At 46.3% G+C, this 16001-nt stretch overlaps 1 protein-coding gene across 2 annotated transcripts in view; it reads right to left on the bottom strand.

Annotated features, from left to right (window-relative positions):
• LOC122808740 (brain-specific angiogenesis inhibitor 1-associated protein 2-like) overlaps positions 1–16001 on the bottom strand; it is a 1062100-nt gene that overhangs the window by 378687 nt on the left and 667412 nt on the right. The window lies entirely within an intron of this gene.

The raw sequence follows: 16001 nt of genomic DNA, 5'->3' as shown, positions 1-16001 counted from the left end.
TGAGTGATGAGTAAAGGGAGACTATGACCTCCCTTGATCTAGATGAGAATCCCTTCATGATAAGGTGGGCAATGTAGAAGGTCTTCCTAACTACTTTAGCTACATGGGTGTCGAATGACAGACTACTATCAACCTGGGTCCCCAGGTCCCTGATAACTTCTTCTGTGCTCAGTGGATTGCCACCTATTTGGTAGCTAGGGGTAACCTTGTTTTTCCCGAAGGGTATGACTATGCATTTTTGGCATTTAACTTTAGGCCGTGGCTCTGGCACCAGTTATCCGTTTCTGTGAGACCCTTCTGAAGGATATCTGTGTCAGATGTGTTTTCTACTATGGCCCAGTTTGCAGTCATCTGCAAACTTTGTCAGCTCATAACCCTCCTGTGTTTGCTTGTACTTGGAAAAGTAGATGCCAAACAAGAGTGGGCCCAGGACTGAGCCCTGTGGGACACCACTTGTGACAGGCTTTGAGTCTGACATGGCGCCAGCAGCTCTGACCCTGTGGGTTCTGTCACTCAGCCAGTTTGCAACCCATCTTGTGATGTATGGGTTGACATTTAAGCTGATGAGTTTTTTCAATGATACCCGAATGGGGTATTGTATCGAAGGCCTTAGCCAGATCGAGGTAGGCTGTATGGACTGCCTTTCCCTCATCAATGGCTTTGGTGACTGTTTCAAAAGTCAACCAAGTATAATAGGCATGATCTGCCTTTGACAAAGCCAAACTGGGTTGGATCCAAAGTCTGCAAATTCCCTATGTCTTTATTTATGAGGTCCATTATGATCCTCTCCATGGCTTTGCAGATAAGGCTTGTCAAGCTAATGGGCGGTAATTTCCAGGGTCGGTGGAGGCACCGCCTTTGTGAAGTGGTACCACAGTTGCAGTCGCCACTCCTGGAGTGCGTATCCAGAGGTAAGACTTTGATTAAACAGCTGTCCTAGCTGTGGGTTTAATTCCTCATTGAGTTCATGGAGCACACAGCCGGGGACACCATCAGGTCCCATGGATGCTGTGTTTTTGCTTTGGAGAGAGCAGTTCTCACTTGGGCGCTGGAGATGTTTGGGGGCTGCAATCGTTTGGTATAGATATCTCTCCTTTTGGGGAGGGGAGAAGTTTGCACTGAACCTGTCAGCCAGTATGTTGGCAATGTCTGTAGGATCAGTAATCTTCACATCATTTTGAACTAGCTCTGAGCATATCTGGGAGTTTCCTCCCAGGTTTCTAACATAGCTAAAGAAGGCCTTATGATTGTCTTTTGAGTCTTTAGCTATTTTTCTCTCGAAATTTGCTTTGGATGATTTTATGAGAGCTCTTAGTTTTTTACTTATAGTGATCAAGGGTGTCTTACCTTTTAAGGATTTTGCTCTATCTTGTAGTAGCTTCCTCCTTTTGTTGTAGAGTTTGTTTATGGCTGTATATGTGGCTAGGTGGACACGTTATTACTCAGATGTTAGGATTTTGCTGAAATCACTGGGCATTGGTCAGCACCATGTTCTGATCTTTCTTAACATGTCAAAAGAACCCCAGTAGAAACTTTACCCTAGAGAAACCATTCCCAGTGCAGTATAACCTCAACAAGAAGATGCCAAAAAACTGCCACATCTTGCTGCTGATAACCCCTGAGAAGGGGAGCTATCCAATATGTGAAGCAAAGTGGGAAGGTAGTAAAAGGTGATTAGGGTATCCACCCAAAAAAAAAAAAAAAGAGGGGAATCATGGGAGGGAACTGGTACTGTGAGAGTAGATTATATATGAATCTACAAGAATGGCGATTTCCTAACACAACTGTACTGTTTCCTTTAGTTTCTGCTGTTGCAGTGCTGACTCTTGTAAGAGTACCAGAGGTTACAGACCAGAGAATGGCTAGCCCTGGGAAGAGGCAGGGAGCAACAGGCTATACAGAATGGCTGTGGAAAAGCCTGCTTGACCCTGGAAGCACTTCTCAATGTTTTGCACAGGTATGCACAGTAGACCAAGCTGTTGCTTCAAGTATAGCAAGTATGCTTACCCCTTTCAGGAAGTTGATGGTAGCTGTAGAGACCCTTGCAGAATGAACAATAAAATGGCCTGGAATTGTCTTGTCATGAATGCAGCAACAAATACAGATGCAATATGCTGTCCATTTTGATATGGTCTGTTTGCTAACAGGCTTACACTGCCAGCCTTTAGCAAAAGAAATAATTAATGGCATCACTGCAAATCAAGATTCTTACATTTATATCCCTGAGCACAGAAACTCTGCTACAACATTTTGGGCTGCCTCCCCTACAATTACTGCTGGTATATAGAGTCAATATGAAAATGTATGTGTCTTCAGTATTGCTTCAGCCTGACTCCATGTCAAATGCCAAAGATTCTTAAGAAAGATTCAGTATAAATAAAGTATAACAAACAGCCAGCATTACCTTCACTTTGCCCTTCTCCCCCGTGATTAAACCGCACCGACCATGGGTAAATCTTCAAGATAGCACACCCACGTCATTGGTTATTGCTACATTACATCAATGGGTCAGATTGCTATACACTTGAGCTTCTCTATTGTATTCAGGATACAAAGCTTTGACATGGTTATCTTGACTGAGTGACATTTGTGTGAGATCACAGACATTTAACCTGGGTATAGAATATTTACTATGGATTCACACATTTTACCTTTGCACTCATGGAATTACATTGCAATCTGTTTTACATCCTGCACTTTTAGTAAGCACACTAGGCCTGTGTTCCCCAAAATTAACTCAATGTGAGAAGGAACAACAAGAGATGGCTGGATGATCAGTGTTCTACTACAGCAGTAACAGACAATGTGATTGTGGTATATTGAATATTTACTAATGGTATATTAAAGATTTACCAACAGTTGGTGTGGATTAATCATGAGGGTGAAGCCCAAGTGATGAAACAAAGACATCCGTAGGTAAATCTTCAATATACCAATGCCCAAGAGTCAGTTACTGCTATTATACAATGACATTATTTAAGAAAATAATTATTTACTTTTCTTGAATAATGTCACTTTGTATGATGGCTTTGTGATGTTTGGATATCCCGCTGCATTTGTTGATGTATTGCGCATGCGCATGGGACTTTCATTCCCACGCTTACACAGTATATCAGTGCTGTGTTACGGGTGCTGTGTATAGCGCATGGGACTTTCATTCCCACGCTTACACAGTATATCAGTGCTGTGTGATGGGTGCTGTGTGTAGCACATGGGACTTTCATTCCCACGCTTGCTGAGTATATCAGTGCTGTGTGACGGGTGCTGTGTATAGCAGACAGAACTTTTATTCCCACACTTACACAGTATATCAGTGCTGTGTGACAGGTGCTGTGTATAGCACATGGAACTTTAATTCCCACGCTTACACAGTATATCAGTGCTGTGTGACGGGTGCTGTGTATAGCACATGGGACTTTCATTCCCACACTTACACAGTATATCAGTGTTGTGTGACAGGTGCTGTGTATAGCGTATGGGACTTTCATTCCCATGCTTACACAGTATATCAGTGCTGTGTGACGGGTGCTGTGTATAGCGCATGGGACTTTCATTCCCACGCTTACACAGTATATCACTGCTGTGTGACAGGTGCTGTGTATAGCACATGGAACTTTAATTCCCACGCTTACACAGTATATCAGTGCTGTGTGACGGGTGCTGTGTATAGCACATGGGACTTTCATTCCCACACTTACACAGTATATCAGTGTTGTGTGACAGGTGCTGTGTATAGCGTATGGGACTTTCATTCCCATGCTTACACAGTATATCAGTGCTGTGTATAGCGCATGGGACTTTCATTCCCATGCTTATACAGTATATCAGTGCTTTGTGATGGGTGCTGTGTATAGCGCATGGGAGTTTCATTCCCACGCTTACAGAGTATATCAGTGCTGTGTGACGGGTGCTGTGTATAGCGCATGGGACTTTAATTCCCACGCTTACACAGTATATCGGTATTGTGTATAGCGCATGGGACTTTCATTCCCACACTTACACAGTATATCAGTGCTGTGTGACGGGCGCTGTGTATAGCGCATGGGACTTTCATTCCCACGCTTACACAGTATATCAGTGCTGTGTGACAGGTGCTGTGTATAGCGCATGGGACTTTCATTCCCATGCTTACACAGTATATCAGTGCCGTCTGACGGGTGCTGTGTACAGCGCATGGGACTTTCATTCCCAAGCTTACACAGTATATCAGTGCTGAGTGACAGGTGCTCTGTATAGCGCATGGGACTTTCATTCCCATGCTTACACAGTATATCAGTGCTGTGTGACGGGTGCTGTGTATAGCGCATGGGACTTTCATTCCCACGCTTACACAGTATATCAGTGCTGTGTGATGGGTGCTGTGTATAGCGCATGGGACTTTTATTCCCACGCTTACACAGTATATCGGTGCTGTGTGACGGGTGCTGTGTATAGCACATGGGACTTTCATTCCCATGCTTACACAGTATATCAGTGCTGTGTGATGGGTGCTATGTATAGCGCATGGGACTTTCATTCCCACGCTTACACAGTATATCAGTGCTGTGTGACGGGTGCTGTGTATAGCACATGGGACTTTCATTCCCACGCTTACACAGTATATCAGTGCTGTGTGACAGGGGCTGTGTATAGTGCATGGGACTTTCATTCCCATGCTTACACAGTATATCAGTGCTGTGTGACGGGTGCTGTGTATAGCGCATTGGACTTTCATTCCCACGCTTACACAGTATATCAGTGCCATCTGACGGGTGCTGTGTACAGCGCATGGGACTTTCCTTCCCATGCTTACACAACCTGGACTAGCCTAACCTGGACTGGGATTTTATTCCAGAGTGAAGGGAGCCTCTGGGTTATGAATCTGTCCCTCCAGCATGTCCTATTTATTTCAGTGCTGAGGTTCAAGTCCCTTGAGCACATAGCTCGATGGGATGTGGATTTTCTGAGGAGCAGCATGTCCATTAATTCCGGGTTGGACATGGCTTTATACGTCAGGCACAGATTGCCTCTGAGCAGGCAGTATGCCACTGAGTAGAGCTGGAGTTTCTTTAACCGGGCAGCATACAACATCTGTTTGAGCCCCTTGATCCTCTTGGTGAGGTACTTTTGGGGTCTTTCCAGTTGCTGCAGGTGTCTGGTAAGGTACATCCCAAAAGGGGCATTGTACTCAATTATGGGCCTGATGAGGGATGAGTAAAGAGGCACGATGACCTCCCCTGATCTAGATGTGAATCCCTTCATGATTAGGTGGGCTATATAAAATGTTTTTCTAACCACTTTGGCCACGTGGATGTCAAATGAGAGATTGCTATCAACTTGGGTCCCCAGGTCCCTAATTACTTCTTCTGTACTTAATGGATTATGACCCATGAGGTAATTTGTGGGCACTTTGTTTTTGCCAAAGGGGATGACTATACACTTTTTGGCGTTTAGCTTGAGGCCATGGCTCTGGCACCAGTTGTCTGTTTCTATGAGGCCCTTTTGGGGGATGCTTGTGTCGGCTGGAGAGTCTATTATGGTGCCCAGTTTGCAGTCATCTGCGAACTTGGTCAGCCACAGTCCTTCCATGTTGGCCTGTACCTCCAAGAAATATATACCGAACAAGAGAGGTCCCAGGACTGAGCCTTGTGGGATGCCACTTGTAACTGGTTTGGAGTCTGACATGGCTCCAGCTATTCTAACCATGTGGGTTCTGTCCTTGAGCCAGTTTGCAACCCATCTAGTGACATAGGGGTTTATATTTAAACTGGTGAGCTTATCTATAATGCCTGAGTGGGGTATTGTATCGAAGGCTTTTGCGAGGTCCAGGTAGGCTGTGTGGATGACCTTCCCCTTGTCAATGGCCTTGGTGACTGTTTCAAAGAAATCGACCAGGTTTAAGAGGCAGGATCTGCCCTTAACAAAGCCGAACTGGGTAGGATCCAGTGTCTGTAGGTCCCCAATATCTTTATTTATAAGGTCCATGATGATCCTTTCCATAGCTTTGCAGACCAAGCTAGTGAGACTTATGGGGCGATAGTTTCCAGGATCTGTTGAGGCACCACCTTTGTGGAGAGGGACCACTGTTGCTGTATGCCACTCTTTGGGTACATATCCTGTAGTAAGGCTGAGATTGAACAGGAGTTTTAGGTTTGGGTTTAGCTCTTCTTGGAGTTCATGTAGGACACAGCCCAGGACACCGTCTGGTCCCGTTGATGCTGTGTTTCTTGCTTTGGAGAGGGCAGCTCTTACCTGAGCATCTGAGATGTCAGGGGGGCAGCACTCTGCTGGGATAGATATTAGCCCTTTTGGTGGGGAGGGGGGGAGAAGTTTGCGCTGAACCTGTCCGCTAGGATGTTGGCAATGTCTGTGGGTTTGGTGTATTTTTTGTCATTTTAGACTAATTCTGAGCATATCTGGGAATTCCCACCCAGCTTCCTAACATAACTAAAGAAAGCCTTGTGATTATCCTTAGTGTCCTGTGCAATTTTTCTCGAAGCTGGCCTTAGACGATTTTATGAGTGCCAGTAGTTTTTTGCTAATACTGATCAGAGATGCCTTCCCTTTTTGGGATTTTGCTCTATCATGTAGTAGCTTCCTCCTTCTATTGTATAGTTTGTTTATGGCTGGGGTCCACCAGACAGGACGTCTGCCTTTGGAGGACTGGGTCTTGTTTATTTGGGATTGCATGATCCATGCATTCCTGAAGGTGTTCATAGAATGCGTTTATAAAGGATTTTGTGGTCTGGGCCGTATTATCCACAGGCCCGGGGAATTTGAAGGATTCCACCTCGGTTTTGAGGAGTGTGAAATTTGCTTTAGAGAAGGTTTTCACTGTTGTTTTCTGGGGATGGGGTGGGGTCGGGATGTGAATATCCAGTAAGATTAGTTTATGGTCTGATCTTACCAGTGAGGGATAGACTTCTGGTCATTCCCACGCTTACACAGTATATCAGTGCTGTGTGACAGGTGCTGTGCATAGCGCATGGGACTTTCATTCCCATGCTTACATAGTATATCAGTGCTGTGTGACGGGTGCTGTGTATAGCACTTGGGACTTTCTTTCCCACGCTTACACAGTATATCGGTGCTGTGTGATGGGTGCTGTGTATAGCACATGGGACTTTCATTCCCATGCTTACACAGTATATCAGAGCTGAGTGACAGGTGCTATGTATAGCACATGGGACTTTCATTCCCATGCTTACACAGTATATCAGTGCTGTGTGATGGGTGCTGTGTATAGCGCATGGGACTTTCATTCCCACACTTACACAGTATGTCAGTGATGTGTGATGGGTGCTGTGTATAGCGCATGGGACTTTCATTCCCACGCTTACACAGTATATCAGTGCTGTGTGACGGGTGCTGTGTATAGCCCATGGGACTTTCATTCCCATGCTTACACAGTATATCGGTGCTGTGTGACGTGTGCTGTGTATAGCGCATGGGGCTTTCATTCTCACGCTTACACAGTATATCAGTGATGTGTGACGTGTGCTGTGTATAGCGCATGGGACTTTCATTCCCACGCTTATATAGTATATCAGTGCTGTGTATAGCGCATTGGACTTTCATTCCCATGCTTACACAGTATATCGGTGCTGTGTGATGGGTGCTGTGTATAGCGCATGGGACTTTCATTCCCACGCTTACACAGTATATCAGTGCTGTGTGACGGGTGCTGTGTATAGCACATGGGACTTTCATTCCCACACTTACACAGTATATCAGTGCTGTGTGATGGGTGCTGTGTATAGCGCATGGGACTTTCATTCCCACGCTTACACAGTATATCGGTGCTGTGTGACGGGTGCTGTGTATAGCGCATAGGACTTTCATTCCCATGCTTACACAGTATATCCGTGCTGTGTGATGGGTGCTGTGTATAGCACATGGACTTTCATTTCCACGCTTACACAGTATATCAGTGCTGTGTGACGGGTGCTGTGTATAGCACATGGGACTTTCATTCCCATGCTTACACAGTATATCAATGCTGTGTGATGGGTGCTGTGTATAGGACATGGGACTTTCATTCCCACACTTGCACAGTATATCAGTGCTGTGTGACGGGTGCTGTGTATAGCGCATGGGACTTTCATTCCCATGCTTACACAGTATATCAGTGCTGTGTGACGGGTGCTGTGTATAGCGCATGTGAATTTCATTCCCACGCTTACACAGTATATCAGTGCTGTGTGATGGGTGCTGTGTATAGCGCATGGGAGTTTCATTCCCACGCTTACACAGTATATCAGTGCTGTGTGACGGGTGCTGTGTATAGTGCATGGGACTTTCATTCTCACGCTTACACAGTATATCAGTGCTGTGTATAGCGCATGGGACTTTCATTCCCACGCTTACATAGCATATCAGTGCTGTGTGACGGGTGCTGTGTATAGCACTTGGGATTTTCATTCCCACGCTTACACAGTATATCAGTGCTGTGTGACAGGTGCTGTGTATAGCACATGGGACTTTCATTCCCATGCTTACACAGTAGATCAGTGCTGTGTGACAGATGCTATGTATAGCACATGGGACTTTCATTCCCATGCTTACACAGTATATCAGTGCTGTGTGACGGGTGCTGTGTATAGCGCATGGGACTTTCATTCCCACACTTACACAGTATATCAGTGCTGTGTGATGGGTGCTGTGTATAGCGCATGGGACTTTCATTCCCACGCTTACACAGTATATCAGTGCTGTGTGACGGGTGCTGTGTATAGCGCATGGGACTTTCATTCCCACGTTTACACAGTATATCGGTGCTGTGTGACGGGTGCTGTGTATAGCGCATGGGACTTTCATTCTCACGCTTACACAGTATATCAGTGATGTGTGACGTGTGCTGTGTATAGCGCATGGGAATTTCATTCCCACGCTTATACAGTATATCAGTGCTGTGTATAGCGCATTGGCTTTCATTCCCACACTTACACAGTATATTGGTGCTGTGTATAGCGCATGGGAATTTCATTCCCACGCTTACACAGTATATCAGTGCTGTGTGACGGGTGCTGTGTATAGCACATGGGACTTTCATTCCCACACTTACACAGTATATCAGTGCTGTATGACGGGTGCTGTGTATAGCGCATGGGACTTTCATTACCACGCTTACACAGTAAATCGGTGCTGTGTGACGGGTGCTGTGTATAGCGCATGGGACTTTCATTCCCATTCTTACACAGTATATCCGTGCTGTGTGATGGGTGCTGTGTATAGCACATGGGACTTTCATTCCCACGCTTACACAGTATATCAGTGCTGTGTGACGGGTGCTGTGTATAGCGCATGGGACTTTCATTCCCATGCTTGCACAGTATATCAGTGCTGTGTGACGGGTGCTGTGTATAGCACATGGGACTTTCATTCCCACACTTGCACAGTATATCAGTGCTGTGTGACGGGTGCTGTGTATAGTGCATGGGACTTTCATTCCCACGCTTACACAGTATATCGGTGCTGTGTGATGGGTGCGGTATATAGCGCATGGGACTTTCATTCCCATGCTTACACAGTATATCAGTGCTGTGTGATGGGTGCTGTGTATAGCGCATGGGAGTTTCATTCCCAGGCTTACACAGTATATCAGTGCTGTGTGACGGGTGCTGTGTATAGCGCATGGGACTTTCATTCTCACGCTTACACAGTATATCAGTGATGTGTGACTTGTGCTGTGTATAGCGCATGGGACTTTCATTCCCATGCTTACACAGTATATCAGTGCTGTGTGACAGGTGTTGTGTATAGCGCATGGGACTTTCATTCTCATGCTTACACAGTATATCAGTGCTGTGTGACGGGTGCTGTGTATAGAGCATGGCACTTTCATTCCCATACTTACACAGTATATCAGTGCTGTGTGACGGGTGCTGTGTATAGCACATGGGACTTTCATTCCCACACTTGCACAGTATATCAGTGCTGTGTACAGTGCACTGGACTTTCATTCCCACGCTTACACAGTATATCGGTGCTGTGTATAGCACATGGGACTTTCATTCCCACGCTTACACAGTATATCAGTGCTGTGTGATGGGTACTGTGCATAGCACATGGGACTTTCATTCCCACACTTACACAGTATATCAGTGCTGTGTGATGGGTGCTGTGTATAGCGCATGGGACTTTCATTCCCACGCTTTTACAGTATATCAGTGCTGTGTGACGGGTGCTGTGTTTAGCACATGGGACTTTCATTCCCACGCTTACACAGTATATCAGTGCTGTGTGACAGGTACTGTGTATAGCACATGGGACTTTCATTCCCACACTTACACAGTATATCTGTGCTGTGTGATGGGTGCTATGTATAGCGCATGGGACTTTCATTCCCACGCTTGCACAGTATATCAGTGCTGAGTGACAGGTGCTCTGTATAGCGCATGGGACTTTCATTCCCATGCTTACACAGTATATCAGTGCTGTGTGACGGGTGCTGTGTATAGCGCATGGGACTTTCATTCCCACGCTTACACAGTATATCAGTGCTGTGTGACGGGTGCTGTGTATAGCGCATGGGACTTTTATTCCCACGCTTACACAGTATATCGGTGCTGTGTGACGGGTGCTGTGTATAGCACATGGGACTTTCATTCCCATGCTTACACAGTATATCAGTGCTGTGTGATGGGTGCTATGTATAGCGCATGGGACTTTCATTCCCACGCTTACACAGTATATCAGTGCTGTGTGACGGGTGCTGTGTATAGCACATGGGACTTTCATTCCCACGCTTACACAGTATATCAGTGCTGTGTGACAGGGGCTGTGTATAGTGCATGGGACTTTCATTCCCATGCTTACACAGTATATCAGTGCTGTGTGACGGGTGCTGTGTATAGCGCATTGGACTTTCATTCCCACGCTTACACAGTATATCAGTGCCGTCTGACGGGTGCTGTGTACAGCGCATGGGACTTTCCTTCCCACGCTTACACAACCTGGACTAGCCTAACCTGGACTGGGATTTTATTCCAGAGTGAAGGGAGCCTCTGGGTTATGAATCTGTCCCTCCAGCATGTCCTATTTATTTCAGTGCTGAGGTTCAAGTCCCTTGAGCACATAGCTCGATGGGATGTGGATTTTCTGAGGAGCAGCATGTCCATTAATTCCGGGTTGGACATGGCTTTATACGTCAGGCACAGATCGCCTCTGAGCAGGCAGTATGCCACTGAGTAGAGCTGGAGTTTCTTTAACCGGGCAGCATACAACATCTGTTTGAGCCCCTTGATCCTCTTGGTGAGGTACTTTTGGGGTCTTTCCAGTTGCTGCAGGTGTCTGGTAAGGTACATCCCAAAAGGGGCATTGTACTCAATTATGGGCCTGATGAGGGATGAGTAAAGAGGCACGATGACCTCCCCTGATCTAGATGTGAATCCCTTCATGATTAGGTGGGCTATATAAAATGTTTTTCTAACCACTTTGGCCACGTGGATGTCAAATGAGAGATTGCTATCAACTTGGGTCCCCAGGTCCCTAATTACTTCTTCTGTACTTAATGGATTACGACCCATGAGGTAATTTGTGGGCACTTTGTTTTTGCCAAAGGGGATGACTATACACTTTTTGGCGTTTAGCTTGAGGCCATGGCTCTGGCACCAGTTGTCTGTTTCTATGAGGCCCTTTTGGGGGATGCTTGTGTCGGCTGGAGAGTCTATTATGGTGCCCAGTTTGCAGTCATCTGCGAACTTGGTCAGCCACAGTCCTTCCATGTTGGCCTGTACCTCCAAGAAATATATACCGAACAAGAGAGGTCCCAGGACTGAGCCTTGTGGGATGCCACTTGTAACTGGTTTGGAGTCTGACATGGCTCCAGCTATTCTAACCATGTGGGTTCTGTCCTTGAGCCAGTTTGCAACCCATCTAGTGACATAGGGGTTTATATTTAAACTGGTGAGCTTATCTATAATGCCTGAGTGGGGTATTGTATCGAAGGCTTTTGCGAGGTCCAGGTAGGCTGTGTGGACCACCTTCCCCTTGTCAATGGCCTTGGTGACTGTTTCAAAGAAATCGACCAGGTTTAAGAGGCAGGATCTGCCCTTAACAAAGCCGAACTGGGTAGGATCCAGTGTCTGTAGGTCCCCAATATCTTTATTTATAAGGTCCATGATGATCCTTTCCATAGCTTTGCAGACCAAGCTAGTGAGACTTATGGGGCGATAGTTTCCAGGATCCGTTGAGGCACCACCTTTGTGGAGAGGGACCACTGTTGCTGTATGCCACTCTTTGGGTACATATCCTGTAGTAAGGCTGAGATTGAACAGGAGTTTTAGGTTTGGGTTTAGCTCTTCTTGGAGTTCATGTAGGACACAGCCCAGGACACCGTTTGGTCCCATTGATGCTGTGTTTCTTGCTTTGGAGAGGGCAGCTCTTACCTGAGCATCTGAGATGTCAGGGGGGCAGCACTCTGCTGGGATAGATATTAGCCCTTTTGGTGGGGAGGGGGGGAGAAGTTTGCGCTGAACCTGTCAGCTAGGATGTTGGCAATGTCTGTGGGTTTGGTGTATTTTTTGTCATTTTAGACTAATTCTGAGCATATCTGGGAATTCCCACCCAGCTTCCTAACATAACTAAAGAAAGCCTTGTGATTATCCTTAGTGTCCTGTGCAATTTTTCTCTCGAAGCTGGCCTTAGACGATTTTATGAGTGCCAGTAGTTTTTTGCTAATACTGATCAGAGATGCCTTCCCTTTTTGGGATTTTGCTCTATCATGTAGTAGCTTCCTCCTTCTATTGTATAGTTTGTTTATGGCTGGGGTCCACCAGACAGGACGTCTGCCTTTGGAGGACTGGGTCTTGTTTATTTGGGATTGCATGATCCATGCATTCCTGAAGGTGTTCATAGAATGCGTTTATAAAGGATTTTGTGGTCTGGGCCGTATTATCCACAGGCCCGGGGAATTTGAAGGATTCCACCTCGGTTTTGAGGAGTGTGAAATTTGCTTTAGAGAAGGTTTTCACTGTTGTTTTCTGGGGATGGGGTGGGGTCGGGATGTGAATATCCAGTAAGATTAGTTTATGGTCTGATCTTACCAGTGAGGGATAGACTTCTGGTCATTCCCACGCTTACACAGTATATCAGTGCTGTGTGACAGGTGCTGTGCATAGCGCATGGGACTTTCATTCCCATGCTTACATAGTATATCAGTGCTGTGTGACGGGTGCTGTGTATAGCACTTGGGACTTTCTTTCCCATGCTTACACAGTATATCGGTGCTGTGTGATGGGTGCTGTGTATAGCACATGGGACTTTCATTCCCATGCTTACACAGTATATCAGAGCGGAGTGACAGGTGCTATGTATAGCACATGGGACTTTCATTCCCATGCTTACACAGTATATCAGTGCTGTGTGACGGGTGCTGTGTATAGCGCATGGGACTTTCATTCCCACACTTACACAGTATGTCAGTGCTGTGTGATGGGTGCTGTGTATAGCGCATGGGACTTTCATTCCCACGCTTACACAGTATATCAGTGCTGTGTGACGGGTGCTGTGTATAGCCCATGGGACTTTCATTCCCATGCTTACACAGTATATCGGTGCTGTGTGACGTGTGCTGTGTATAGCGCATGGGGCTTTCATTCTCACACTTACACAGTATATCAGTGATGTGTGACGTGTGCTGTGTATAGCGCATGGGACTTTCATTCCCACGCTTATATAGTATATCAGTGCTGTGTATAGCGCATTGGACTTTCATTCCCATGCTTACACAGTATATCGGTGCTGTGTGATGGGTGCTGTGTATAGCGCATGGGACTTTCATTCCCACGCTTACACAGTATATCAGTGCTGTGTGACGGGTGCTGTGTATAGCACATGGGACTTTCATTCCCACACTTACACAGTATATCAGTGCTGTGTGATGGGTGCTGTGTATAGCGCATGGGACTTTCATTCCCACGCTTACACAGTATATCGGTGCTGTGTGACGGGTGCTGTGTATAGCGCATAGGACTTTCATTCCCACGCTTACACAGTATATCCGTGCTGTGTGATGGGTGCTGTGTATAGCACATGGACTTTCATTTCCACGCTTACACAGTATATCAGTGCTGTGTGACGGGTGCTGTGTATAGCACATGGGACTTTCATTCCCATGCTTACACAGTATATCAATGCTGTGTGATGGGTGCTGTGTATAGGACATGGGACTTTCATTCCCACACTTGCACAGTATATCAGTGCTGTGTGACGGGTGCTGTGTATAGCGCATGGGACTTTCATTCCCATGCTTACACAGTATATCAGTGCTGTGTGACGGGTGCTGTGTATAGCGCATGTGAATTTCATTCCCACGCTTACACAGTATATCAGTGCTGTGTGATGGGTGCTGTGTATAGCGCATGGGAGTTTCATTCCCACGCTTACACAGTATATCAGTGCTGTGTGACGGGTGCTGTGTATAGTGCATGGGACTTTCATTCTCACGCTTACACAGTATATCAGTGCTGTGTATAGCGCATGGGACTTTCATTCCCACGCTTACATAGCATATCAGTGCTGTGTGACGGGTGCTGTGTATAGCACTTGGGACTTTCATTCCCACGCTTACACAGTATATCGGTGCTGTGTGACAGGTGCTGTGTATAGCACATGGGACTTTCATTCCCATGCTTACACAGTAGATCAGTGCTGTGTGACAGATGCTATGTATAGCACATGGGACTTTCATTCCCATGCTTACACAGTATATCAGTGCTGTGTGACGGGTGATGTGTATAGCGCATGGGACTTTCATTCCCACACTTACACAGTATATCAGTGCTGTGTGATGGGTGCTGTGTATAGCGCATGGGACTTTCATTCCCACGCTTACACAGTATATCAGTGCTGTGTGACGGGTGCTGTGTATAGCGCATGGGACTTTCATTCCCACGCTTACACAGTATATCGGTGCTGTGTGACGGGTGCTGTGTATAGCGCATGGGACTTTCATTCTCACGCTTACACAGTATATCAGTGATGTGTGACGTGTGCTGTGTATAGCGCATGGGAATTTCATTCCCACGCTTATACAGTATATCAGTGCTGTGTATAGCGCATTGGCTTTCATTCCCACGCTTACACAGTATATTGGTGCTGTGTATAGCGCATGGGAATTTCATTCCCACGCTTACACAGTATATCAGTGCTGTGTGACAGGTGCTGTGTATAGCACATGGGACTTCCATTCCCACACTTACACAGTATATCAGTGCTGTATGACGGGTGCTGTGTATAGCGCATGGGACTTTCATTCCCACGCTTACACAGTATATCGGTGCTGTGTGACGGGTGCTGTGTATAGCGCATGGGACTTTCATTCCCATTCTTACACAGTATATCCGTGCTGTGTGATGGGTGCTGTGTATAGCACATGGGACTTTCATTCCCACGCTTACACAGTATATCAGTGCTGTGTGACGGGTGCTGTGTATAGCGCATGGGACTTTCATTCCCATGCTTGCACAGTATATCAGTGCTGTGTGACGGGTGCTGTGTACAGCACATGGGACTTTCATTCCCACACTTGCACAGTATATCAGTGCTGTGTGACGGGTGCTGTGTATAGTGCATGGGACTTTCATTCCCACGCTTACACAGTATATCGGTGCTGTGTGACGGGTGCGGTATATAGCGCATGGGACTTTCATACCCATGCTTACACAGTATATCAGTGCTGTGTGATGGGTGCTGTGTATAGCGCATGGGAGTTTCATTCCCAGGCTTACGCAGTATATCAGTGCTGTGTGACGGGTGCTGTGTATAGCACATGGGACTTTCATTCCCACACTTGCACAGTATATCAGTGCTGTGTGACGGGTGCTGTGTATAGCACATGGAACTTTCATTCCCATGCCTAGACAGTATATCAGTGCTGTGTGATGGGTGCTGTGTATAGCGCATGGGACTTTCATTCCCACGCTTACACAGTATATCGGTGCTGTGTGATGGGTGCTATGTATAGCGCATGGGAGTTTCATTCCCACGCTTACACAGTATATCAGTGCTGTGTGAAGTGT

This window comes from Protopterus annectens, chromosome 1.part1, assembly GCF_019279795.1.
Source record: "Protopterus annectens isolate FY-2018-M chromosome 1.part1, PAN1.0, whole genome shotgun sequence".
Lineage (NCBI taxonomy): Eukaryota > Metazoa > Chordata > Ceratodontiformes > Protopteridae > Protopterus > Protopterus annectens.
Note: the sequence above shows the minus strand (reverse complement) of the source record. Positions and strands in the feature narration are given on the sequence as shown.